At 43.8% G+C, this 27,286-nt stretch overlaps 1 long non-coding RNA gene across 2 annotated transcripts in view; it reads left to right on the plus strand.

Annotated features, from left to right (window-relative positions):
• LOC142907712 (uncharacterized) overlaps nt 1-26,923 on the plus strand; it is a 78,292-nt gene extending 51,369 nt beyond the window's left edge. For both annotated transcript variants that reach the window (XR_012931220.1, XR_012931221.1), the window contains exons 5-7: nt 1,198-1,345; nt 13,332-13,432; nt 21,744-26,923. This is a non-coding gene — a long non-coding RNA (uncharacterized LOC142907712). The remainder of the gene's footprint in view (nt 1-1,197; nt 1,346-13,331; nt 13,433-21,743) is intronic.
• Nucleotides 26,924-27,286: the final 363 nt, after the last annotated feature.

The raw sequence follows: 27,286 nt of genomic DNA on the forward strand, positions 1-27,286 counted from the left end.
AGAAAAACACCCCCAAAGCATAATGTTTCCATCTCAATGTTTGACGGTGGAGATGGTGTTCTTGGGGTCATAGGCAGCATTCCTCCTCCTCCAAACACGGTGAGTTGAGTTGATGCCAAAGAGCTCCATTTTGGTCTCATCTGACCATAACACTTTCACCCAGTTGTTCTCTGAATCATTCAGATGTTCATAGGCAAACTTCAGACGGGCATGTATATGTGCTTTCTTGAGCAGGGGGACCTTGCGGGTGCTGCAAGATTTCAGTCCTTCACAGCGTAGTGTGTTACCAATTGTTTTCTTGGTGACTATGGTCCCAGCTGCCTTGAGATCATTGACAGGATCCTCCCGTGTAGTTCTGGGCTGATTCCTCACCGTTCTCATGATCATTGCAACTCCACGAGGTGAGATCTTGCATGGAGCCCCAGGCCGAGGGAGATTGACAGTTTTTTTGTGAATCTTCCATTTGCGAATAATCGCACCAACTGTTGTCACCTTCTCACCAAGCTGCTTGGCAATGGTCTTGTAGCCCATTCCAGCCTTGTGTAGGTCTACAATCTTGTCCCTGACATCCTTGAAGAGCTCTTTGGTCTTGGCCATGGTGGAGAGTTTGGAATCTGATTGATTGACTGCTTCTGTGGACAGGTGTCTTTTATACAGGTAACAAGCTGAGATTAGGAGCACTCCCTTTAAGAGTGTGCTCCTAATCTCAGCTGGTTACCTGTATAGAAGACACCTGGGAGCCAGAAATATTTCTGATTGAGAAGGGGTCAAATATTTATTTCCCTCATTAAAATGTAAATCAATTTATTACATTTTTGACATGCGTTTTTCTGGATTTTGTTGTTGTTATTCTATCTCTCACTGTTCAAATAACCTACCATTAAAATTATAAACTGATAATTTCTTTGTCAGTGGGCAAACGTACAAAATCAGCAGATCAAATACTTTTTTCCCTCACTGTACGTGCCAAATGCATTAATTGAATTCGACAAACAACCCAATATAGGACCATTTGGAATAGAAAAAGTAAAATGATCAGTGAGCTTCCACTGAATAAATAAAAATCTTGTTGTATAGATACATGTATTATTACTCATTTTTGTATGGATGTTTTTATATTTAAGAAGATAAAATACCAATTGCAGGTCTGTCATACCAAATGTTATTAAATGTCCGTTAATGTTTTGTTGATTTCAGTTTAGAAATGAGAACATACCAACAACAGCAGTTGACGAGAACCGGATCCACTGCGTAGTATATGTAATGGATATAGATTCCATCAAGCACATCGATCCTGCTGACGTCAATCTTCTGGCTGAATTTGGAAGCCTGGCAAGAGACAATGGTAAGAATTTCTTTGAAAATACTTATAAACATTCATATTTGGGGGGGGAGGGGTGGGGCGTTAAGTCGTTTAACAATGTGTGTCATAAACTATCCTCCACCCGACACAGCTAATTTATAAAAAAAAGTGTTACATGAATTTAACGTGTCAGATGTATTCCTACTTCAGCACACCATTGTGTTGGGGAGTACTCTGACAACACCATCATCACTATGATCATAATGCAAATTTAATTAAGCCTATTAACTAATTAACGCTTAAGCGAATTCACAAAAGCAAAACAACTCCAGCTTTATAACTTGCACCTTAATTCAATTATTAAAATACAATTCTTACTAACCAATTAATGGATTCAAAGTATTTAAATGATTGAACCTGCCAATTACAGACAATCAACGATAATTATTACACTTCTTTATCTGCATCGTTGTGCTGATGACGTCATGGCAACTACTTGAGGTTCTAAATTAAGGAGCATTTGTGCACCATATCTGAGCTTTTGTTTTAATGCACGATGATTCTGGAAGTAATCTCCAAGAAAACATCATGAGATTCAAATTTTTGGGTCCTTCGGTAAAATCACGTAAATAGGTTCAAAGAAAATAACAAAAAATAACAAAACACTAGGACAATTCGATCGCAACACAAGCGATTGTCATCAGGATGCAAAAAAGAGGGGGAAAGCTGCTGAGGCAGAATGTGTTTAAAGGTTTTAAATGGGTGCAGCCCAAGGGTCATAAACGAAGTGGGCGGGGCTAGTGATGTTAATGTGATAAATTAGTATGTAAATGTGAGATCGTAGGACGACCTTCAAGACGTTGGGGGCAGAGGTGGCTATTTTAATGTGGGAGATTAGCAGCAACGCCGAGTTCAGTGAGCGAGGTGGCTTTATTAGTGTGGGAAATTTAACCTGTAAATGTCAAATCAGAGAGCCGAAAAAAACAACTAACATTGGAAGGTGGTAGGGTGGGAACATCACAGCCAGTTATGACTAAAACTGTTTGATAACGTCCTTCCAATGATTGTTCAGTTCATACCCATCTTCTCAGTTGTATATATGGATGGCTTCATGTACGAAACTTTGTTGATAGCCAGTGGGTTAGCTAAGTACCTTCGTCTTAGAGAAATCAATTTCGTGTGAGCCCACCGCATTAAAACAATGATCAGCCACGGCCGAGACATTTGTCTTACCATGTTTACGATCTGCCTCATGTTTACGAACATGGTCCGAGTTATTTTGCTTAGTTTCCCCAATGGATCTACTGCCGCAGACACAGCTCAATTAAGGATGAGCACTTTGAGCTTTCCCAATTAAAAAAAGAGATGAAATCGTCATCCTCTCAGCCGACAAGTGCAATGCCACAGTCATCATGGACAAAGCCACATAAATAACTAAATTCAGGACCTACTTAATGATGGTAGCTATACTAAAATTAAAAGAGATGCCACCAACAGCCTCGTTATGAAAACCAACAATATCATCACCGATTCGACATGTTTAATCGAACCAACCAATAATTGTTTTAAAACCCTTTGCTGCTAGGCCACCCAGATTGTTTGGTTTACCAAATATCCATAAAGAAGGGACACCACTTCGTCCTATCATCTCCACCATTGATTCACCCACATACAAACTGGCCCCAATTTCTGTCTGAGACCTTACAACCATTCACTGGTAAGACCACCTCAGCTGTACTTAGCTCACTTGGGACATCTCACTATCTCCAGGTGATTTGCTCGTTAGTTTCGATGTAGTCTCTTTGTTTACCAAAGTTCCTGTGCCTGACACTATTGCAATCATTGAATATTTGGTCCAACAATGACTGAATGCTGATGTACCAGCCCTGGTGAGATACTGCCTCACCAAAACGTACTTCACCTGGAATGGAACTTTCTACAAACAAGTTGAAGGTACCCCAATGGTTTCTCTCTTATCTCCAGTTGTAGCCAATGTTTTCATTAACAAAAATGAGAAAGATGCCATCCAGGCATCCATTCATCACAAACCCACACCAACACACACACTACAGTTCCTGCTAAAATACATCGCATACGTGTCCATGTCATGATATGATTAACTGTGATTAACCCAACCAGTAGCATGTACTACATAATTGCAAATTAACATAAGTCATAAAAATGTATGTGAATTCCATAACCCTCTTTGTTCTTCGCACTTGATAGACACACAGTGTTCGCCTCCTTATATTAATTGGGACATAGGCAATGGCATAAGCTCTATGACTACCACCATGGCGGCTTCGTATGTCATCTCCTTATTGTATTGTGGGTCAATCGTTTGCTTCTGCAGTCTCCCCGACACATACCCCATAGATAACATCAATAAGCCTGACAGCCTTACCAGTGTTCCTCTTAATCACGTGAGTGTTCTTAATGACAAGGCTCTTTTGGCTTGTGAGTTGACCAACACCTATAATTTGGACTGTTCATAACTTATAGAGACATTTCACCATATAACCAATATCTGCTGCTCAAATAGGCTCTACCATTTTTCAGGACAACCGAAGGAAAATTAATTTATCATGGTGGCAGGGTTTGTGTGTTCCAATGACCCTCAGAGCTTTGTCACCTGGCGAAAAGGTCTCGGGGAAGATTCCAGATAAATAACGGTCCAAAAAAGCTCCTCATGAATGGTTCAAAAATAAAATAAATAAATCGGTGAACCTTGCCCAAAAAAGGATACCGGGACACACCCCTGGAGCCAGGCCTGGGGGTGGTGTTCGCTGGAAAGCGGCTGGTGGCCAGTTGATTCACGTAACCCGGTTGGGCCCAGCCCGATATGGCTACGTGGTGCCGCTATGTGGGGCCATCATCTGCAGAACGAAGGATGAGGGGCGGGTGCGATGCAAGTATGGCAGGGAGAGAGATGTTCTCAGACAGACCTGATCTTGGTGATGGACAATCGCTATTGGGACGTGGAATGTCACGTCATTGGGGGGAAAGGAGCCAGAGATGGTGGATGAGGTGAAAAGGTACCGACTAGATATAATCAGTCTCACCTCCACACACAGCATTGGCCACTGGACCCAAACTTTCGATGGGGGGTGGCCTCTCCTATATTCCAGAGTAACCACTGGTGAAAGGCCCCCTCCTGCGTGCTGTCTAGTTGGATTTTGTCCCAGTAGATGAAAGGGTCGACTCAATGAGACTTCTGATCTCAGAAAGGAAAACAGAAGGAGTATTTGGCGTTCTTTTAGATGGTGGGTGCATTGCTCGACAGAATACCATCTACCGACTATCTTACTGGGCGACTTCAAAGCTCACGTGGGAAACAATGGATATACCTGGAGAGGTGTTATTGGGAGGAATGTCTCCCTGAATTGTACCCAAAAGTTGAGATGTTATTGGAATGCTTCACTAGTCATGGAATTTCAATAACAAACACCATGTTCGAACAAAAGGATGCTCATGAGTGTACTTGGTACCAGAGCACCTTGAGCTGAAGGTCAATGGTTGACTTAACAGTTGTATCATTGGACATAAGGCCGTATGTTCTGGATACTCGGGTAAAGAGATGGGCAGAGCTGTCAACTGATTACCACCTGGTGGTAAGTTGGATCTGACGCTTGGAGCACCGACCAGATAGACGTGGAAGGCCCAAATGAATAGTGCTGGTTGTCTGAGAATATCTGGCAGAAGTCTCAGTGCAGAAAGATTTCAACTTCTACCTCCGGGAAATTGTATCCTGCACTCCAAGGGAGTGAGTAATCACTGGAAAGATGTTTTAAATCAAGTCAAACGTTAGCTGCCTTTCAATTTTTTGTACAGCCATTCCTCAGTGGTTGTATATCATAGTGCCCTTTGATCGCGTTCACAGAGAGCTCGCATCTGGGAGCCCTTTGATGTGATCTCACATCGAGGGGCCCTTTGATGTGAGCCCTTTGTTGTGAGCTCACACCGGGGGACCCTTTGTTGTGAGCTCACATCGGGGGGCCCTTTGATGTGAGCTTTGAGAAGTGGGTGTTACCCGCAGCATTCTATCAAAAGGCTGCTTAGCCCAGCCCTCCCACCGACCCACGCCCCCCTTACTGACCCCCCCCCTCCCTTAACCTGTATATAATCCAAGGTCGTCTCTGAACTGTGCTCCTAACACTGATATTCTGTGTTGACTTTTCCACCTGAAGACGGAAGCTTGTGTTGCCTTCAAAAAGTCATGATTTAATGATTTTATTTTATTTTGTTTTATTTTATCTACATGACTTTACCGAATAAAACCATAGAGTATGACTCCAAGGGAGGTTGTGGACATAGAGTCTGAATGAAGGATGTTCAGGACCTTGATTGTGGATGCAGCTGCAAACTGTTGGTGCCTGTCATGACGGCAACCCTTGGACCCAATGGTGGACACCAGTGATGAGGGAAGATGTCAAGTTGAAGTAGGAGACTTTATTTGCTTGCACTCTAGTACTATATGTGTAATGGGTTCTACTGAGTTGCAGACATAGACTTGGATGCAACACATTTATTCAACTCCAACACACGGGGTAACTTCCCCTTAACAGATTCACAGCCTATGGTGGTGACCACCAGGCTAACTACACTAGTCACTACGTAACTGCTACAAAGGACCACGTGTTGGAGACTAGTTGAACGGCGAACGTAGACGAAGGTTTCTTCCAGGATGAACAACAACCCTGGTCCCTTTCAGGACCCGGCTTATATGATCTGCGGCATGGCCGGCTCCGCCCTTCACCACGACCACCTTCCAGAATCCTCGGGAAGGATCTGGGTCTCAGTCACATGACCAGCCCTAGCCCCCTCTGGGGGCCCCTTTGTAGACTTAACTGGTCACGTGTCCTCCCGGGTCAACCAGAGTGCCATGTCCTCGAGTAACCTCATCCTTCGGATGGCAACCACACACCCTGTCCTGTAGGGCCGGCACTGAACGCAATGCGTGGTGCCATCTAGCGCTATCAATCAGCACTCACCGGGCCCCTCTAGGGCTGGTGCTACACCCACACCATTGTGATATCCGCGATGTTGTTACACCGCACGCCGTGCAACTCTAGGGCCGGCACTGCACGTTGACATCCTTATGTAGTGGAGTCAACTGAGTCGCAGATGTACTCCTTGCAGGCAACACATTTATTGATACCAAAACAAAGGGGTAACTGCCCCTTTACCAGATAACAACCTATGGTGGTGGACCACCAGGCTAGCTACACTAACTACACTGGGAGTAGCTACAATGGACAGGACCCCAGTTTGGGTCCAGGTCCACGTGTTGGTGACTCTTCTCACACGTAGAACGTAGAGCTTCAGATTACGGTAGCAACGCTGACCCCCAGTCCCTCTGGGGACCCGGTTATATCTTCACTGGTCGTGGCTGGCTCCGCCCTTGGCCACGACCACCTTCTCGAATCCTCTAGCAGGATCTCACCCCGACACGTGACCACCCATAGCCCCTACTTGGGGCCCCTGTGTAGACTTTACCTGTCACGTGTCTTCCAGGGTCAACCAGAGTGCCATGGCCTACATTAACCCCATTCATGGCCGGCACTCTCACACCCCCTCCTATAGGGGACAGCACTGCACGCCCAGCGTGGTGCCCTTCAGCGCTCTCCATCAGCGCTCACCGAGCCCCTCTAGCGCTCGTACTTCACCCACATATACGGGGTGTCCGTGATGTAAGTACATCACAAGTTGGACCTCTCTAGGGCTGGCACCACACAGTGACGGCCGCGATATTACTACATCACCCCCATCTTCACAGCATTCAGCGGTCCCGGCTGTCAACTCCCCCTTAAAATGAACCAATTGAATAAGGTGAGAAAAATTGAATAAAAAAGTGACCAAAACGCTATATGTGCCTCAACAATAACAATTACCAATTAAATACCCAAGACAACCTATACAATATATACACTACCTACAAATGTAGAATTAACAACGGGGGAAAGAGTGTAAGTACAGAACAACAACACGAGAGGAAGAACAACAACAAGAGAGGGAAAAAAATACAGTAAGTCGCGAACGCTTGGAATCCCCTCCATCACCAACATCTCCCACCCCCACTGTGTAACAACACCTGAAAGCACAAGAAAGGTTACGTTCAGCCAATAGTCTATAGTCTATATGAACTAGCGAGTGGCACAACCAACTGACGGTGTGGGAGTGTGTGTCCTTGGGGATCACGAAAACCGAAGAGATTTTGATCGAGTCCTTGCAGCCACACCCCCAGTGGAGGTGGGCTCGCTCTCCCTGGAGGTCGCTGAGGGAATATGCAAATGTTCCGTCGAACCCGGCTCCTCACGAAGAGCAGTAGGCCGGGTTGATGGGTTTTCCTCCCCCGAATCCAGTGGAGACGGCGCAGGCGGCAGCTCAGAGGACGTCAGGCACGCGGCACCTGTGGACGGGATCACACGACTCCTCTGAGGGCCAACCTCAGCGGGCACACACCTCAGCTCGCTGGACACATCTGACACTCGGCTCCTGCGGTGTGGAGATGGAACGAACTCGCGCGGAGCGATGAAAGGATCTGAACACATTGTGATCGAACGACCCGAATCACATCAACCGGCACCCTCCAGGGTATAAACAATTTGGGCAACGTACCTACAGATACCTGTGGACAGTGCAAACACGCTCTGTCCCCAGACGCCCACTCATGTGCAGAAGCACGGAAACCCCTCAGCCGCTCATTGGCCAAATGGCGCGAATTGGGATTTACCCTGGAAGCTTCCCATGCTTCCGAAAGCTTTTTAAGGGTGAAGCGCACGGAGTCAGAAATTTTTTATTTAGCCTTGATGGGCGTGGCTCATAAATGAACATCAATCGGGGGGTCACATTCTCTTCCGTACATTAAAAAAACAGTGAGTAGCCGGTGGATGTGTGACGGGACATCCCATATGCAGATAGAACTCCAGGAATATACAAATCCCAGTCGAGTTGGGACTCGCTGACCTGATGGCTCAACATGGAGGTAAGTGTCCTGCGCAGCCGCTCAACTATGCCATCTGTCTGCGGGTGGTACGGTGACGTGCATACTTTCTTTGTTCCCAACAAATTGCACACCTCTCGCAACAATTTAGAAGATTTTTTTTTGCAATCATCGGTCAGAAGACGTTCGGGAGCACCCTTGTACATAACATAGCCATTGACGAATGCCTCAATGATTGTCGCCACCGACTGGTTGGGGAGCGGCCAGGCTACAGGCCATCATGAAAAATACTCGACTCCCACCAGCAAATACTTATTCCCACGATGGGTAGTGAGAAATGGACCAAGGATGACCAGAGCAACTAGTTCATTTACGCGGGAAACCTGAATCGATTGCAACGGTGGACAACAGGGTTTTGCCAGCAGCTTCCGCTGAGTGCACTGCATACACCCCTTCAACAAATTAGCGACATCTTACACCATGCTGGGCCAGAAAAAGTTGAGCTTAAGTATGGCTAGCGTCTTATGCACACCTAGATGCAACAGTCGCTCGTGCACCACCAAGATGATTTTACCCCGCAGGGCAGTGGGCACAACAATGTTGTAACGGCGCAACCCTCAGTCCCAATGCATGAGCAATCCACCTCTAAGAATGACAGAGGCGACACCCGTCAATCCCCGCCCCCATCAGTCTCTCTGACAGAGCATCACAATTTAAGCAGGGAAGCGTCCTCAACCTCGAGGCGCCCCCAATCTTCGTGGTCCAACCCAATGACGGCATCACGTGCCACCGGACCCTCGGCCACCTCCGATGTTACAACTTCGGCCGACGCCGCAAGGGAAGTGGGCGAGTCCTCGGTGGGGGCTTTCAGCACCCCGAGCCCAAAAAAAAGTGCACCCATCGCTCGTTGGTAATCGCGACAGAGCATCCGAAACAGTAAAGCGTCTGTATCAATGACGAACGGCAAGGAAAATTAAGGGGTAGCGGTGGGGAGGGGCATTCACCTAGCGATCCCGGAGCACAACAAATGCGGCCTCCTCCCCCCAATGGAATTCATGGCCTTTTGCAATTAAGGCATGGAGAGGTTTAGCGGTGGTAGCGAACCTGGCGGCAACACGGCGATAATAGGACGCGGCACCCACACTGCCAATGATGCTTCCCTCATGAAGTGCTGGCGACGCATGAGCTAGCACGGTACCTTCCTGGATGACCGACGTGTCTAACGCTGCGTTAAGAACCTGAATGAATGGTTCCTAATCGTTGGATACCATTGTCTGGGGCCCTACTAATGTCAATCCATGACTGGCTTTATTAGAATGTCCCAAGAGGATTCGTCCTGCCATCGCCCCCTGGTCTAGCGGCTTTCGCAATTGTAGGGGGACCAACATTTGTGCACCGGGGGGAACCTTAACCATCTTACATGCAAGCACTTGCATGGTAGTGTTAGCTGTGCATAAGCGAGTGGGAGAAGGCAAGAATGACATTCAATGTCCGGAAGGTAATTCCAGGCACCCCTGGTTAATATAAATTTTCAGGGGCATCTTTCCCAGAAAGTCAGTCCCGAGCAAGCAGGGAATAGCAAGGGACATTGAAACAAGAACCTGTCCTGTCAATTTGGCATCCGCAATGCACACCTCTGCTGTTATTTCCCAATATTGACCAATGAGCTGCCGTTTGCGGTGAAGCATGGAGCTTCGACAGAGCATAAGGAACGACAATTAGTGTGCAAGTTATTATAAATCAACTCTGAAATGATGGTCACTGATTTACCGGTGTCAATGAGCATCCTCATTTAAACCCTTTCTATCAATCCAATAACAGCGGACGAACCTGCGGCTGCGGCCACCACTCGATTGGCCAGCTCCGACCACTGACCCGGTTGGAGTGGCCAGCTTGATCAAAGTCAAAATCCTCTCACACTGACGCGCGACCAGAACAGAAACCAAATGCATTAGATGGTTGAGGTGGATTCAGGGGCCGAGTGTGGAATGTGTCGAGACTCGCCTTAGGATGCCGTGGAGCGAAGGACGGTCGGGCGGATAATGACAGTGGTCCGGGGAGGCGTCGTCGTGGCACGCGGCAGCCTGACGAGACTTGCCCAGGCAGGCCGCAGCTGTAGCACACGACTGGGCTGCTCCCAGGATGAGGAGATGTCGTCCGCCCGTTGCACCATGCCGTCCCCTCGCCCGCCTCCGCTCTGGGTCGATGCACAGGCTGGGACGGGCTCCATGTCTTCAGGTGTATCCAGCCCCTCACACGGCGCGGTAAATGCTGCCAACCCCTTGCGCCGTTGCAAGAGCTGTTGAGGCTGAATGCATCTTGCAACCTTGATAGACGAAAGATCGTCGTCGTCTACATCTGGCAGGATGATGTTGAGGTGCTTATCCAAAGCCAGCAGTCTCTCGAAGACCAACCAATCGACTTCGTCGTGGTCCATCCTCAGAAAGGCAGCCTTCCCTAATGCCAAAGTGCACTACGGAAGGTAAGGGGCATCTCGGCGTCCCTTCTCTTCAGCATAGTGAACTTGTGGTGCACGTTCAACGGTGGCTCATAAATTGCCACCATTTGGTCAAAGGCTTGAGTCAGCATGGCCCTCTCCGACGGTGGGATAATAAAAAAAATGCCGCCAGGGCGTCGTCATCAAGGGCAGTGGGCAGTGCTCTCAGTGCCTCCGGATCCGTCCACCCCGCCAAGTCGGCGTTCATCAGGAACCGCCACTTGAAGGCCACCCAGTCGCCTCAGGTGGTTGTAAATTCTCAGTCCCCCGTGCTCCGCTCTTCTGAGAAGATGGCGGCCGCAAACACGGGCTGTGCCACCGAGGTTCCTGCTTGGCAGGAAATGGCGGCGGAAACTGTGTCCCCTCATGGCTCCGTTGCTCCCTTTTCCATCACTGGTTCCGCGGGGTGGAGCTCCACAAGGATGGACGCCGTGGCTTGGAGCAACTCTGCGGGGTGAGCGTGTGCTGTTTGGAGCTCCCTCCCCGCTGGCAGTGGGCTGTCATGTGCCCGGTCGGTGCTCTGCTCTGCCTACAGCGCTTCACCTCTATCCTCTGGGATCTCCATCCCCGGGGCTGTTTTGGGGATGAGATCATCATCTTCGTCGTCTGACGTCCTGGAATGTAGTCTGCATCGCGTAAACATGGCTAGCTAAATAAAATAGCGTTTGGCCACTTACGACACCAGTTGTGGTGGATTCAAATGAGTGGCAGACGTACTCCTTGGAGGCAACACATGTATTGATACCAACACAAAGGGGTAACTGGTGGACCACCAGGCTAACCATACTTACACTGGGAGTAGCTACAACGGACAGGACCCTGGCTTGGATCCAGGTCCACGTATTGGTGACTCTTCTCGGACATAAAACGTAGAACATAGATATTCAGGATAACAACAGCAACGCTGAACCCTGGTCCCTCTGGGGACCCGGTTTATATCTTCACTGGTCGTAGCTGGCTCTGCCCTTGGCCACGATCACCTTCTCAAATCCTCTAGCAGGATCTCACCCCGACACGTGACCACCCCTAGCCCCTACTTGGGGCCCCTGTGTAGACTTTACCTGTCACGTGTCTTCCAGGGTCAACCAGAGTGCCATGGCCTACATTAACCCCATTCATGACCGGCACTCTCACACCCCCTCCTATAGGGGACAGCACTGCACGCCGAGCGTGGTGCCATTCAGCGCTCTCCATCAGCGCTCATCGAGCCCCTCTAGGGCTCGTACTACACCCATATATACGGGGTGTCCGCGATTTCAATACAGCGCACGCCGTGCCTTGCTAGAGAAGGCATTACCCAGTGACATCCACGATGTCGCTACACACGTGATATCCGCGATGTAAATACATCGCACGCCGTACCTCTCTGGGGCCGGCACCACACAGTGACGTCCGCGATGTCACTACACATATGTAGCTGACCTATCCATAGTTGACCCTGGTGTATCCGATCATTCGATGGTGTTCATTGACCTTTTGATTACTTCACCTACTTCAAATTTAAAGCACCACATTTAAAGCATCAGTCTTGCATCAAACACTTCAGACGTGTTTTCCTCAACAATCCTCACGTCTCCATTTTCAGATGGAAATCTTCCTCCCTTGGAGGCAATAGCTGAAGTGTATAATACTACATAAATATGTATATTGGACACCTGGGATCCCCTAAATCGCATTAGATCTATACTGTTAAACCCTCACACTGGTTCACAGATTAGTTATGATCGCAGAGCTGAGTAGGTTGAAACAATGGGTGCAATATTGATAATGCTCAAGCAGTTTGCATTTTAGTGTTGTCCTTGATGCCTCATTAATCTTCGAACTACACATTAACAAGGTCACGGAGGTTGCATTTTTTATATTAGTAATATAGCCAGGCTACGTCCCATTCTTTAACTATCAGACACTGAGAAGCTGTTTTATGGATATGTTTTTTCTCGTATTAACGTTTCCATTTTACTATTTCCTGGCATCCCGTTTAAACTGTTAATTCACTTTCAAAATGTGGAGACTTTGGCTACCAGTATTCTTATGTGAACTCTTGTTGGTAAACATGTTTCCACTGCGCTGGCATCTTTCCAATGTCTTCTCGTTCGGTTTCTGGTAGAGTTCAAGATTCTTCTCCTCACCTACAACGCCCTCTGTCATGCTGCTCCCTCATATATATAGGACCTCTTTGGCCCATATGTTCCAACAAGATTACTTTGTTCTTCCGAGTCTGGGCTGTTGTGTGTGCCAAGGTCACGTCTCTGTACACTGGGTGAGAGGGCATTTTCTGGTGTGGCCCCCAGGCTATGGAATTCACTTTCACTGGACATTAGCTCTGCCGGCTCCCTCGTGTTATTTAAATCTGTTTTAAAACACACTTTTTAAGGGCTTGTTTTATTTCTTTAATAATTAGTTTTGGGTCGGATTTTATTTGTGTAATCCTGTATATTTCTTTTGTACACTCGCCTTGTCACATCCGGGTTAAAGGTGCCTTAGAATTGTAAATTATTATTTGTCATCCCCACTTTGATTTCCAAGTGCCACCAAAAATCAAAATTTTCTTAATTTACCCGTGCGCCTCTGTCTCTTTTTTTTTAAAGAAATTAATACATTTGGAATATTGACAAAAGTGGACAAGAATTTGAAGGAGGAATTGAAGACAACTGACACAATTTACAAGAAATGTTACATCAAGAGAATGGTAATGCGCTTCTAACATGTATTTCACAAAATATATCCATCAAAGGTAAGGGCATATTCAAACAAATCAGCGATAATGACAGTGGTCATCTACCTATGGTTAGCTACTCTGGGCATGGAACCCATGCTCCAGGCATGAAGGAGAGGATCCTTTTGACGAGTGTAGGAACACTGCCTCAAATACAAGGTTTTATCAATCTGAAATCGAGTGATTTGTGGGTTTCATTGCTATCCCTTATGTTACATTTTTATCCACGATTAATTATCCAACAATAGTATTTTTTGACGAATATGAGTATAGTCTTAGTTCTTTCGGTAAAGTCACGTTGAAAGGAAACAATAAAATAATAATATATATATAAAACAATAAAAAAAATTATCACGACGTTTCGACCATAACACAAACGGTCGTCATCAGGTGTGACCGTTTGTGTTATGGTCGAAACGTCGTGATAATTTTTTTTATTGTTTTATATATATTATTATTTTATTGTTTCCCTTCAACGTGACTTTACCGAAAGAACTAAGAACATGAATTACTGCAGTCACGAAAGCTTTAAATCAGAATATGAGTATGTCTCAACATGCCAAGTGCTTTAATGCTCCGTAACAATTTTATTGAAATAATGATAGAAATAACTAAATAAATGTTTTTTAAGATAATTAAATCATCGGAAAAGAAAAAGTTTTTTAGCCTAGATTAGAACAGGGGCAGTTAGACCCCAACACGGATCGCTTGGGGAAGGAGGTTCCAGGCTACAGGGGAAGGAGAGGACAATTGATTACCTTCTACTAACGAAAGGTTAACCAGGAACTTCGATAAAAGTGTTAGTTGCACGAGTAGACTACACACTGGGGAGAAAAGCAACATGCGATAAGATATATAATATGATCAACTGGATTAGAGATTTAATCTGAAGACTATGGAAGAATTTAAGTATGGATGCATGTGAGAATCTCAAAACAGCAGCATTTGGGATCATTTATAGTTTGGAGATTAGGAATCTAGGCAAACCATAAAAGAGATCATTATAAAAGTCGACCCAAAGTGTCATGAAAGCATGGATAATAGCATATGTTGTGGATTAAAATGTACCAGGTTAGCTCATTTAAGATAACACCATGGCTCTAGTGGAATGCGACTTGTACCTGCCAAAGAGCCATTACCCCTTATCTTGTAGGCGTCCTGGATACATTCATGCATCCACGAGCCCCTGTACTTATTGTAATTGGTACAATTTCGTCCAAGCCTGGGCTTGCATCAGGTAAATTACAGGATCCTGACAGCATCCAGATGGTGTGGCCTTAATTCACCAGTGACCAAAATAATTTTTTTAAAAAAATCCAGGGATATAAATATAGACCAACCTCCTGATTGACATTAAATATCCAGCATAAATTTTGATGAAAAAATAGTTGAGGACCTCACTGAGCCAGAGGCTAAATTGCTGTACATAGTGAAAGCATTCAAGACAAGCTGCTGGGTCCAGAGGGTGATTTATGCATGTATCAGTGGTATCTCCTGATTAATCACTGTAGAAAGTCTCGCCAGAATCGGGGATGAACCGATTCTTTATGAAAGGTTTAAATTGCTGAAGCCCGAAATGTCGCCAATGATTATACATCATGAAAGCTTTTACTGCACAACATCAGACGACACCAGATTCATACCTTGCTTCACACAAACCCTGCATCTGGATTCCGTTGCATCATATATTTTTTTCTAGCAGAAGAGGTTTGGAAACAGCCAGGGGTCATCAAACAACAGACCCAGCATATCTCAAATCCTCCTGGTCCATTTCATGGTAATCAAGATTACCTATGGTTCATATTTGGCGATATTCTCCAGCACCTTGAGAATCAAGGGGAATGGAGGGCACATGTGACCAAGGCCCTGATCCCAATAAAATGCATGGGATTTGTCAACATGGTCTCCTGCTGCATAAATTGGTTAAAACTGACTCCAATTGGAATTGTACATTGATGTGAATTCGCCAGTGGATGGTCTTTCATATGCTTTTACTACTTGAGCAAACCCTCAGGCTGCAACACTCCCTTCCCAGCATCCACTCTCTCTTTGAAGAGCCAGTTTGTAGATTTTTTTCCCATCACTGTTAGGTGTCTTTACAATTGTGAGATGAAAAGGATGACAAAAGACGGCTTTGAAAGGTAGTGTCACTCAAGTCGAAGTTAACGCGAGGTCAGGAAAATGGGTTTGAAATGCCAATGTCGACAACCTCTAATAATAATGTCACAACTATGACCCAAACTGTGCTCCATATATATATCAACCAGGTACTGAGCTGTTACTTATCATAGACTGTGCTCCTACCCATAATGAACTAGAGTACAGTTGTTCTCAATGCACTTTCTTGTGCACCCACTATTTCATGTTGCACACACCACAAACATTGTATTACAACTGAATTTTTCTGCTCTGATATCTACATTTCTCAATTGTTAGGTTTATTTTTTTTATTGCAGCCCGACACGGGGAAACACACACGGATCATCAGTATAACACGTAGTATTTTGCGACCAATATTATCCATAATAAAGGGGGGGGGGGAGGTGTTTGAGAGTGGGGTGTTATATTGCGTAAACATAAATCCTGACTATCCACACAGATTTGAAGTTTTCGTGACTGCAATGATCCATACTCTTTGGTTCTTTCGGTAAAATGTCCACCTTTGATAGGGACCATGTAGAAAACATGACAGTCTCCTCTGCTAATTTAATGGCAACCAAATGCAAAGATAACTTGATCGGTAAATTCAACCTCTTGTCAAATAAGAAACCAGATCCAATTGTGAAAAAGTTAGATGTTAATAAGATTAATAATAGGGTTTTCCCCCTTTTATTCTGGAAAAAAAACTGAAAATGTATTACAAGGATTCATGTCTGCGTTAACCACAATACTTGCAGTCAAAATGCAAACGAAAAACATACTATGATAATATACGTGGCATTGCCCTTGATTGGTGCACACCAGGGACGGCTTTCTTTTGAGCCTCGACCCAATTGGTGCTCGACCAGAGGACGCCAAAAGGCGTACAGCTCAAAGAAAATGCACTATCAAAGTAATGAGGCCTCGGGGTGAGCATCTACATCATTAGACCTTCTTTGCCAGTACCAATCAGTTTCAAGTACAATGCATATATTATCATGGTATGTTTTTTGTTTGCATTTTGACTGCAAGTATTGTGGTAAATGCAGACATGAATCCTAGTAATAAGGTTTCAGTTTTGTTGCCAGAAATAAGGGGAAAACCCCTATTACACTGGTAGGAACCTCCTGGTTACACCAGCCCAAAGGGGATTATTGAGTCCGTCCGTCCGTCGTGCATCCAAAAATGGGAGGGGTGGGGCTGGGTGGAGAGGGGAGGGTGGGGAGGGTGGGGCTGGTTAGGGAGGGAAGGGCTGGGTGGGGAGGGTGAGGCTCGGTGGGGAGGGGAGGGTGGGGAGGGGCTGGGCGGGGAGGGTGGGGAGGGGCTGGGTGGGGACGGTGGGGAGCGGCTGGGTGGGGAGGATGAGGAGGGGCTGGGTGGGGAGGGTGGGGAGGGGCTGGGTGAGGAGGGTGGGGCTGGGTGGGGGCTGGGAGGGGTGGGGCTGGGTGGGGAGGGGCTGGTCACCCCGCGGTGCCCTTATAAAACTAAACGTTTAACCTACTCACGCCGGCTTGTGCCCACCATCACAATCGGGCATATTTGCGCAATACACCACGCCGCCGTTGACCCTGGCTATTGACCGAGCTACCCAACGTTCCTACCAGCTCCCTCTACAGGAATGTGTTTATATTTTGGTACTGACAAAGGAGGTCTAATGATGTAGATGCTCACCCCGAGCCCTCATTACTTTGATAGTGCATTCTTTTAGCTGTACGCCTTTTGGCGTCCTCTGGTCGAGCACCTATTGGGTCGAGGCTCAAAAGAAAGCCGTCCCTTGGTGTGGACCAATCAGTTTCAAGGACAATGCATACATTATCATAGTATCTTCTTTGGTTCTTTCGGTAAAGTCACGTAGAATGAGAATAAAATAATAAATTGATAAAATAAAATAACACAATATTCCCATGACGTTTCGGCCACAACACAAGCGGCCTTCATCAGGTGAAGGGACGAGACTGTCTGGTAGGACAGCGCTGTTATTTTATTTTATCAATTTATTATTTTATTCTCATTCTACGTGACTTTACCGAAAGAACCAAAGAAGATGAATCATTGCAGTCACGAAAGCTTTAAATCGAAATTTATCATAGTATGTTTTTTGTTTGCATTTTGACTGCAAGTATTGTGGTTAATGCAGACATGAATCCTTGTAAAAAGGTTTCAATTTTGTTGCCAGACAAAAGGGGAAAACCCCTATTATTAAATGCAACTTCGTTTGTAGACTCCCGGGTATTGCATATCAGGAATTACATCCTTTACAAATGGGATTAGATCACGGATTTTGTGTACTGTACTGAATCGGACCAATCAGTTTCAAGAACAATGCATAAATTATGATAGTATGATTTTTGTGTGCATTTTGACTGCAGGTATTGTGGTTAATGTAGACTTGAATCCTTGTAAAAAGGTTTCAGTTTTGTTGCCAGAAAAAAGGGGAAACACCCTATTATTATATTTTGGTAGTGGCAAAGGAGGTCTAATGATGAAGTTGCATCTGTGGTGATTGTTACATTGGGGAAACGAAACGTCATGTCTCTGTGTCCGAAAGCACAAGTCAGATTTGAAACACGTCAAATCGAATTCCTCCGCCGTTGCCGACCATTGCTATAACGCTGTCGGCTCTCATCATATTGTTTTCTCTGAGACCAAGGTTATCTGCAAACCGTCTGGCTACTATCAAAGGTTTGTTCATGAAACCATCCAGATATATAAACATAGACATAACTTCAACCGAGAAGATGGATACAAATTGAGCAACAATTGTAAAGATGTTATTAACCTGGTAAAACCATAGTTTGCTTTCATATCCGCATCTCAAGTCTCTTACGCCCAGCCCTGCTCATTCCCATCATTGGGACATTTGCCGTGCATGTCGATCTTGAAAGCGCAGGTCATTTACTGCTCCCTGTCAACAGGATATTGGCCGTTTCATGTCATGTTTGCTCCCCCCCCCCCATCCTCTTCTCTATCCTTGGCTCTGCCCCCATCCTTCATCTACTGAATATAAACCGCCTTTACTAGCAGCTCTTTTACCTACTTCAGCAATTGTTTCTTGCTGTGGTTGTTCCCACCTGATGACGGACGCTTGTGTTGCGTCCGAAATGTTGTGATTTAATTTCTTTTTATTTTTACCTACGTAACTTTACCGAAAGAACAAAAGAGTATCCACACAGAGACATTCACGGGGAAGCTCACTGTGTCAGATTGCGCTACTCTATTATACTTATCTTCTATTTACATTACAATTTTTACACACTTTCAAACACTCACTTTATACCTCCGTTTGAACGTCACAATGCACAATCCATGAATAGGGTCACCAAAGCCAAGACTGTGCTTGTCACCAACAAAAATGGTAATTTAGTTCGCACATTACCTTGCACCATCGTGCGAATCTCAACACAAATCTGCCTTCACTGCAATTGAAGCTCCCATAAAAAATATACACTTCATACTTGTGTAGTGTCCGTGATTCGAAGCGAGGTTTGTAGTAGGCACCTTATTTTATTTAGAACATTCACGGTCTCAACTGCACACTCTCTACAGTCGCTTAGCCTGGCCTATACACAACACTCTCCGTCTAACACTGGCGGTGCTGACTGAGACAGCCAACAACTATCTGGCAGCACAATATCGAGCGAAGATGGCAGCGACGATGGCGACGAGACGACAGCAACGACGAGACGAATCTAATCCCAGAACTGGCAGCCTCGAGCTCTTGCTCTTGCCTCCTTTTATGCTACCAGCACGGCCTGGCTCCGCCCTGGCCGCGCCTCCCTTCTCGAACCCACTCGTAGGTTCCAGGGGCTTCCAGACGGGGTCCTCCATGACCCTTGCCCCAGTTCTTCCGCCCTGCCAACACACCCGTGCACACACTCTCCAGCGTGTGTGTTGTCTGTCCACCACAGTTGCCGCTGCTGCCCATCAGCCGGCGCTATTACACTACACATGTTTAATTTCTGTGTAATAAAGTCAAACAATAAACCAGTTTAAATCTTGACTTAAAGCTTTCGTGATTGCAGGAATTCATAATCTGTAGGTCATTCGGTAAAGTCACGTAGATGGTTCAAAGAAAATAACAAAAAAACTACGAGGTTTCGATCACAACACAAGCGATCGTCATCAGGAGGAAAGAGAAGGAAAGCTGCTGAATGCAGACTGTTTTGTAGGGTGTAGTCCGAGGGTCATAAACAAAGTGTGCAGACTCTTTGGTTCTATTGGGTAAAGTCACCCTAGGTGAAAATAAAATAACAAAAAATCACGACGTTTCGGCCACAACACAAGCGGCCTTCATCAGGTGAAGGGACGAGCCTGTCTGGAGGACAGCGCTGGAGTGGAAGAAGCCACGCTTAGATCACGACATTTAAGCTGTGTGAGAAGAAGAAGAAGACCACGGGCTTTGACAAAGGAATTAGCATATAATTTAGCATTGAAATGGCTCATTGAAATAGCTAAGTTAAAGTATACACATCCGCAGAGGTGCCCCTTGACAAAGGAATTAGCATCGAATTTAGCATTGAAACAGCTGAGTGATTAGCTAGTAACTGGTCACAGAATAGCTATTTCAATGCTAAATTCGATGCTAATTCCTTTGTCAAGGGGCACCTCTGCGGATGTGTATACTTTAACTTAGCTATTTCAATGAGCCATTTCAATGCTAAATTATATGCTAATTCCTTTGTCAAAGCCCGTGGTCTTCTTCTTCTCACACAGCTTAAATGCCGTGATCTAAGCGTGGCTTCTTCCACTCCAGCGCTGTCCTCCAGACAGGCTCGTCCCTTCACCTGATGAAGGCCGCTTGTGTTGTGGCCGAAACGTCGTGATTTTTTGTTATTTTATTTTCACCTACGTGACTTTACCCAATAGAACCAAAGAGTATGGATCCTAGCAGTCACGAAAACTTTAAATCTAGAAAAGTGTGCAGAGCTAGTGATGTTAATGTGAGAAATTAGCATGTTAATGTAGGATTGGAGAGCGGCGTCCACGACGAGTGCGCGGGTGGATATATTAATGTGAGAGATTAGCATGTTATTGTAAGATCGCAGCGCCACAGCATAGCAGAGGTCAGCGTCCATAGGTGGCCACGTTGGTGCGAGAAATTCAACCTGCTAATGTGAAATCGGAGAGCCGAAGCCACGGGGAAAAAAATCAAAATTAGAGCTTGGTAATGATGGTCGGAAATGCATCGAGCTCTATGGTGTAGAGTTTTGATAAGGAAATTATTCTGAGATGGATGGTGGTGGGAGTTAGCTTTTCTTAAGAAACACTCTTACATTATCGAAACACAATGCTTCCTGCAAGCAACCGAACTTGTAAAACTTCGCTTTCTCAAAGAACCACTAAATACTATGAGTAAATACTTGTCTCGTCTCTCAGCCAGGAAATAGGTAATGTGGATGTTGATACAGCAGCATTGTGTCCATCTACGAATCTTGGTAGGAAAAGAGTAAACCTTCACCTTCTATTATTGTAACTAAAATAATACACACAATTGTCGGAATAATTAAGGATAGCTGTCTCATTATGCACAACTATCTTAAAAATCCTCTTTGGTTCTTTCAGTAAAGTCACGTAGATAGAAAAATAAAATTTTAAAAATGACATCACGACGTTTCGATCGCAACACAAGTGGTCATCCTCAGGCGGGAAAAAATAATCCAGCAGTGGAACTGCTGAACCAGCGAGAGAGCAGCTACAACAACACGAGGTTATATACGTGGCGATGGGCAAGGAAGCGGGGTCTGAGCTGGAAAGGAATTCTATCCCCGGACGCAAGCACCTCAGTTGTGTTAATGGGGGAGATTAGGAAGAGAGGGATTAGGGAGAGAGATTATAATGAAATGAGCTTCCATAGCCGCATAAGATTATCATCCCCGCATATGCGCACAACAGGAGTGTTAATGGGAGATTAGCACTATGTTGATGTGAGAGATTATCAGCAGCTCTCACGCAATATTTCTCACCTGATGACAATTGCTTGTGTTGCGATCAAAACGTCGTGATATTGTTATTATTTTTTATTATTTGATCTGTCTACGTGGCTTTACTGAAAGACCCAAGAAAATGAATTTCTACAGTCACGAAAGATTTAAGTCTCCATTTACATTGTATTGTAATAATCAAATGTGTTCAACTCTTTTTGCAGATGGAGAAGATGAGCAGTGAACTTCACTGTCCGCTGGCATACATATTTCCAATTATGAATTACGGAGATAGCACCATCCTGGATGATGAAAAGAGCAAGCTGGCTTTACATGCATTCACAACGTTTGTTAATGCTGCCATTGATTACGTAAATTAAAGTCTACACCCTGACTTGAATCCAAAATTAATAACGATGGTGTATCATACTTTCACCCGGTTGTCTTAATATATGTTCATATTCAGCCCACGTGTATGAAAATGTAGGTTGCAATTGTTTGTATGTACAAATATTTAATGATTAAAAAAATATTTAGCCAGCCTTGTTTAGATTAATAATAAATAAGGTTTACTAAAGAACATGCTTCTTATTAAACAGCAACAAAGCGACACAATATAAACATTTCAATAACACTATGTAACGCAATTTTGTATTTGCTTATGCTTAAATAGTATAGAAAATGGCTATTATTCCGCACAAACTTTGCTTTTGTGACCAGGACAGTAATATTTTGAAATGTACATATTTTCAATGAGAAAACGGGCGAATTTGTGTATTTTCGTTCACATAAAGTCAGAAAAAAACAACATGGGAATCAAATTAACATGTATTTTTACTAAAGTAATACAAAAATGGCTACAAAAGATTTAGAAGTGAGTTTTTTCGAAATGTACGATTATACTGTAAATCACTTTCACGAATCAGCCCCCAAATGTAGTCTCCCATCATGTTCTCGTTATACTGTTCTTGGTAGAGGCATTCAAAGTCCAGTATATCCTGATGGGAGCGCTCACCTTGCTCCTCCGAGTACGCTCCTATGTTCTTGAATTTGTCAAGATTAGCATCAAGGATATGGACTTTGAGGGACATCCTACAGCCCATTGTGCCGTAGTTCTTCACCAAAGTCTCAAACAACTCCACATAGTGTTCGACCTTGTGATTGCCCAGGAAGCTACACACCACTGCGACAAAGCTGTTCCAAGCCGCTTTCTCCTTACTAGTGAGCTTCTTGGGGAATTAATTGCACTCCAGGATCATCTTTATCTGTGGTCCAATGAAGACACCGGCTTTGACCTTTTCCTCAGACAGCTTACGGAATAAGTTTTGAAGGTACTTGAAGGCTGCCGACTCCTTATCTACAGCTCTGACAAATTGTTTCATAAGGCCCAATTTGATGTCCAGTGGTGGCATCAGCACCTTCCGGGGGTCCACCAGTGGCTCCCCCTTGACATTGTTCCTCCCCACAGAGAACTCGGTCCGCTGTGGCCAGTCCTGCCAGTGGAAGTGCGCCTTGGTGTCCCTGCTGTCCTAAATGCAAAGATAGCAGGGAAACTTGGTAAAACCGCCTTGGAGACCTATCAGGAATGCCACCATTTTGAAGTTTCTGATGACCTGCCAGCCGTACTCATCATACTTCTAGGCGTCCAGCAAGGTCTTGATGCTGTTGTAATCCTCTTTGAGGTGCACCGAGTGAGCCAGGGGAAGAGATGGGTACTTGTTACCATTTATGGAGAAGCACGGCTTTGAGGCTCCTGGATGAGCTGCCAATTAAGAGGCGCCACTCATTCTGGTTACGGGCGATTTTGATTACATCGAACAGACTGGTCACATTTTGGCAGAAGCAGAGCCCATTTTGATGGGTGAAGAAGCTGCACAAAGGTTCCTCTGATCTGCGACTTGCACACGTTCATCCAAAAAGTTCCACTGCTTGAGCTTCGACGTCAAAAGCTCGGCATTGGACTTGGTGAGACCAAGATCTCTGGTCAAGTCGTTGAGATCTTTTTGGTTGGGGTAGTATGGATTTCTCTCCTCAGCTCCGTCTCTGAAATTGTCATCTGGATCTACGTCTTCCTCGCTCTCTGACATGCTGCTCTCTTCTAAAGATGGCTGCTCTCTCACCAGAGGAGTGGGTACGGGGAGCTCATGGCAGTGTAGCACCGGGGTGATGGATGAAGGAAGGCCGGATATGTGATAGCAGGTGCATTCTTGCCAGTCAGACGTTTGGAAGGGTCCACCATGCAGAAGTAGCAGTTGCTTGAGTGGTCAGTGGGTTTCCGCCAAATTCTTGGGATAGCGAACTTCATGCTCTATTTTCCCCTCTGCACCATCCTATAAAAATGCATGTATTTCACCCATGTTAGAGATTCTCGCAACATTTTTCATGTATGAAATATTTCTTCAATAACATGAAAAATTGTAAAATACTTTACAATTTAAAACTTTTATAATTGAAAATTTTTAACTAATTTTATAATATAACATTCCGAGCAACAATTGTCCATCTTACGTTCCAGATGTTTTTTGCATTGCACGCAGGTGAAATGAGGTGCCCAGGTTTTGTCTTGATCCCCGACAGGCATGCCGAAATATGCCTTGTAGGCCTCACACATCTTAGTAGATGCATCCACAGAGTACTTTTTCGCTCTTGTCTTGATAGATTGACTGCAGACATAGCAAAATGCGTCTGCCAGATGCTGGCAGCCTCTTGATACCATCTCTGAAAAATGCAGATATGAATCCACTTAAGCAGCTGGAACTATACTGAAATGGTGGGCTTAAGGCCCCTGTATGTATACTACTATTTATATTACGAGAAAGTTTTAGAATGTTCTAGAAGTTACTTCAAGTTTGTTCAGCACTGAATCTATCTGGAATGTTCTGAAAAATATGTAATTTTCAAAATATCAATGTCCTGGTCACAAAAGCAAAGTTTCTGGGGAATAATATTCATTTTCTGTATTTTTGAAGCATAAGCAATTAGGAAATAATACGTACTACCCAGGAACACAAAATAAAAAAATAATTGTTACACTGTAATTATAGAAAATAGATATACAATGCTAATGTAGCAACTTAAGTAACACTCTAAGCTACTTTCCTAATTATAATTTCCATTTGCTTAGAAAAGAAATTTAAAAAATACATTTCTCTCCACTGTATAATCACCTTTCCAATCACCCACGAGATAGTGGGGTTTAATTGTGGCCAGCCTTATTTCTTTTCTCTAAATACATAAATGTAATGTGGAGGTGGCTGACTTTTCACTGACACTCCCCTAGCTTCATCCATTGTATCCGTTTTAGGCAAGGGCTTAAAATCAGAAAGAATAACTTTTGTAAACTTCGAAATCTGGTATTTTCAAATCACTGCCCATTTTGACTAGTGGCCATATTCAACCCCATTATGACTTTTACCTTTCCAATAGTAGTGTAACTTATGTAAAAAGCCAATATCCATCAAAGTAAGAATTGAGTCCAAATTATAGTATAATTACTTCTTAAAAATCAGCGAAAATAGTTAAGTGGAGACATATTTGCAAATTTTCGACGAATATTGTGAAGAAATTGCCTGTTACTATTTGGAAAATAATATGTGAAACTGTAGAAACCCTTGAAAGTCATTTTTTAAAAGGAACACAATGTGTCCTATTGTGCACTTGAAGATTAGCAAACTGGGTTTCAGGTGAAAAATATATATTTCTCTATTTAGATATAGGATGTTTGTCGTCTTAGCTTTGGCAGCAAACATGTTTATCACGTTTAGAGTGCAACACAAGAGGAAAATTCCAGAATTACAATTCATTTGCCTCAGCCCAACATATTTCACTTCCTGGCTTCTACAAACCGCAGTAATGCAGCTTTCATAATGAGATAATGCTTGAGTTCCTTGACTCTGTACAGTGGATGCCTGTTAGGGTACCAGGAGTTAATCACACTGATATTTCAAAAATAGCTCCGCCATGATATGACATGTTCTATGAAATGCAACTCGGATGAAATTCCTTTAATTTACTGTATTGATCATCAATTCCTAGAACTATATAGTTTCTGAGCTATACATTCCGATTTACCCAGAGGTAAATAATTTACCACTATGTTTACATTTATTTTCTTCCCTTCTTGGCAACGAACAATCGAATGCAAAAATATGACGATTAAGGAATACATCAAATTAGATTGTATTAGAACCATGAACACTATTGACATTTCTCCCAATAATACATAATGAAGACCACGATATCCCTCAATAGCAAACAATGTCGTAGTCTAGAAGAGTTGCCCTCCTTCGTAGCAGGTTCTATGAGTAATAAAGGATTTGCCAAAGATCCTTCATAGGGGCTACGAAGTTTTTCAGTGAGAGGCTGTGCAAACAGGGGTCTAACAATATAAACTTTAATTGCATACATTGGAGGAATGCTTTTACAAGGACAAGTTTCGATCCCAACCCTGATTTTTTTTACAACAGATCTAGGAACTGCTACTAATTGAAAGGGGTGCTTATTTTCCATATTGTCTTCTACGTCAGACCATTCTCTACTATTCCTTCATTGCAATTTCTGTCATTCATTTCACAACTGCTTCCATAGTACAAATGTTAAGCTAATCATACCCCTGACTCGGTATCATCCGAACCAGCCACATGTGGCTCACCCTGTATCGCAGGCACTTACCTTACAGGGACATCCCCTCTAGGTAATTCGGTAACATTACCACATGCATTAAATCTTAATTTATATCATTATTTACAGAACCTCTTTTGTAACATAACCGTGTTTTTATGCTTTACTTGGTTGAATAATGAATTTACCTGTGATAACCTCTTTTCACTATTTGTCAAACTGATATGAAGGTGGATCTAATTTAAGCAAGATCAATGTGATGGTTACTCATATGAATATGCAGTTTCTGCGTGCAGTGTTCTCGCACAATGAATTGTCCCCTAATGAAAGTTGCATTGCTGCTATGCAGAGCAGCCGTAAATTGAGTTATTTCATGATAAAAGTTAAAGATAAACATATTTAACGTAAACAGATTTCCCTAAAGTCAGAGGCATGGAATAAAACGGATAAAATCTCAGACTGGAAATTACTGCTACTGTTACACCTAAAATGGCATTAACCAGATTGTACTTGACAAACAAGTAATATACAATACGATAGGATATTAATTTCTATTTTGAATATTGGCTTGCTATCTTACATTTATAAATAATATATTTTCATTGAAATATAGTGTGCTAAAAGAAAATAATTCGTGTAATCGAATCTTGAACAAAATATTATTTAGGTGTGTGATGGGTGTGGGATGCATCCTTAACAGTGTAAGATGTGAGACAATTATACTTTGCATAATTATGACAAATTATTTATGTATATTGTATTCAAATAAACGTTTTGAGTAGTTCATAGTCTGAGGTGATATTCAACTTTAATGAATATATATATCATTTACATATATTATTGGTATGAATATTGCTATGATGTTTACTTATGTAACAATAATTCTAACATTTAAATTCTGGTGTGTTTACGTAAATATTGTACTTTCAAAAGAGTGATTAAATGGCATAAAATTTGAATACGTTTATTTTTTTACACAACCAGTAGTTTTAAAGTGAAATCATGGGATGTGGTCAGGTGGTTCATAGATCCTTGAGACTAAGCTAGTACCACGGACATCATGGGTTAAAATCCTCAACCCACCTTGGTTCTCAAGCATATGACATAAAAAAAATAAGAGGAAAATTGCGTCATTAACTTTATGAAC

Source organism: Petromyzon marinus, chromosome 82, assembly GCF_048934315.1.
Source record: "Petromyzon marinus isolate PM22_M1 ecotype Great Lakes invasive population chromosome 82, UKy_Petmar_22M1.pri1.0, whole genome shotgun sequence".
Lineage (NCBI taxonomy): Eukaryota > Metazoa > Chordata > Hyperoartia > Petromyzontiformes > Petromyzontidae > Petromyzon > Petromyzon marinus.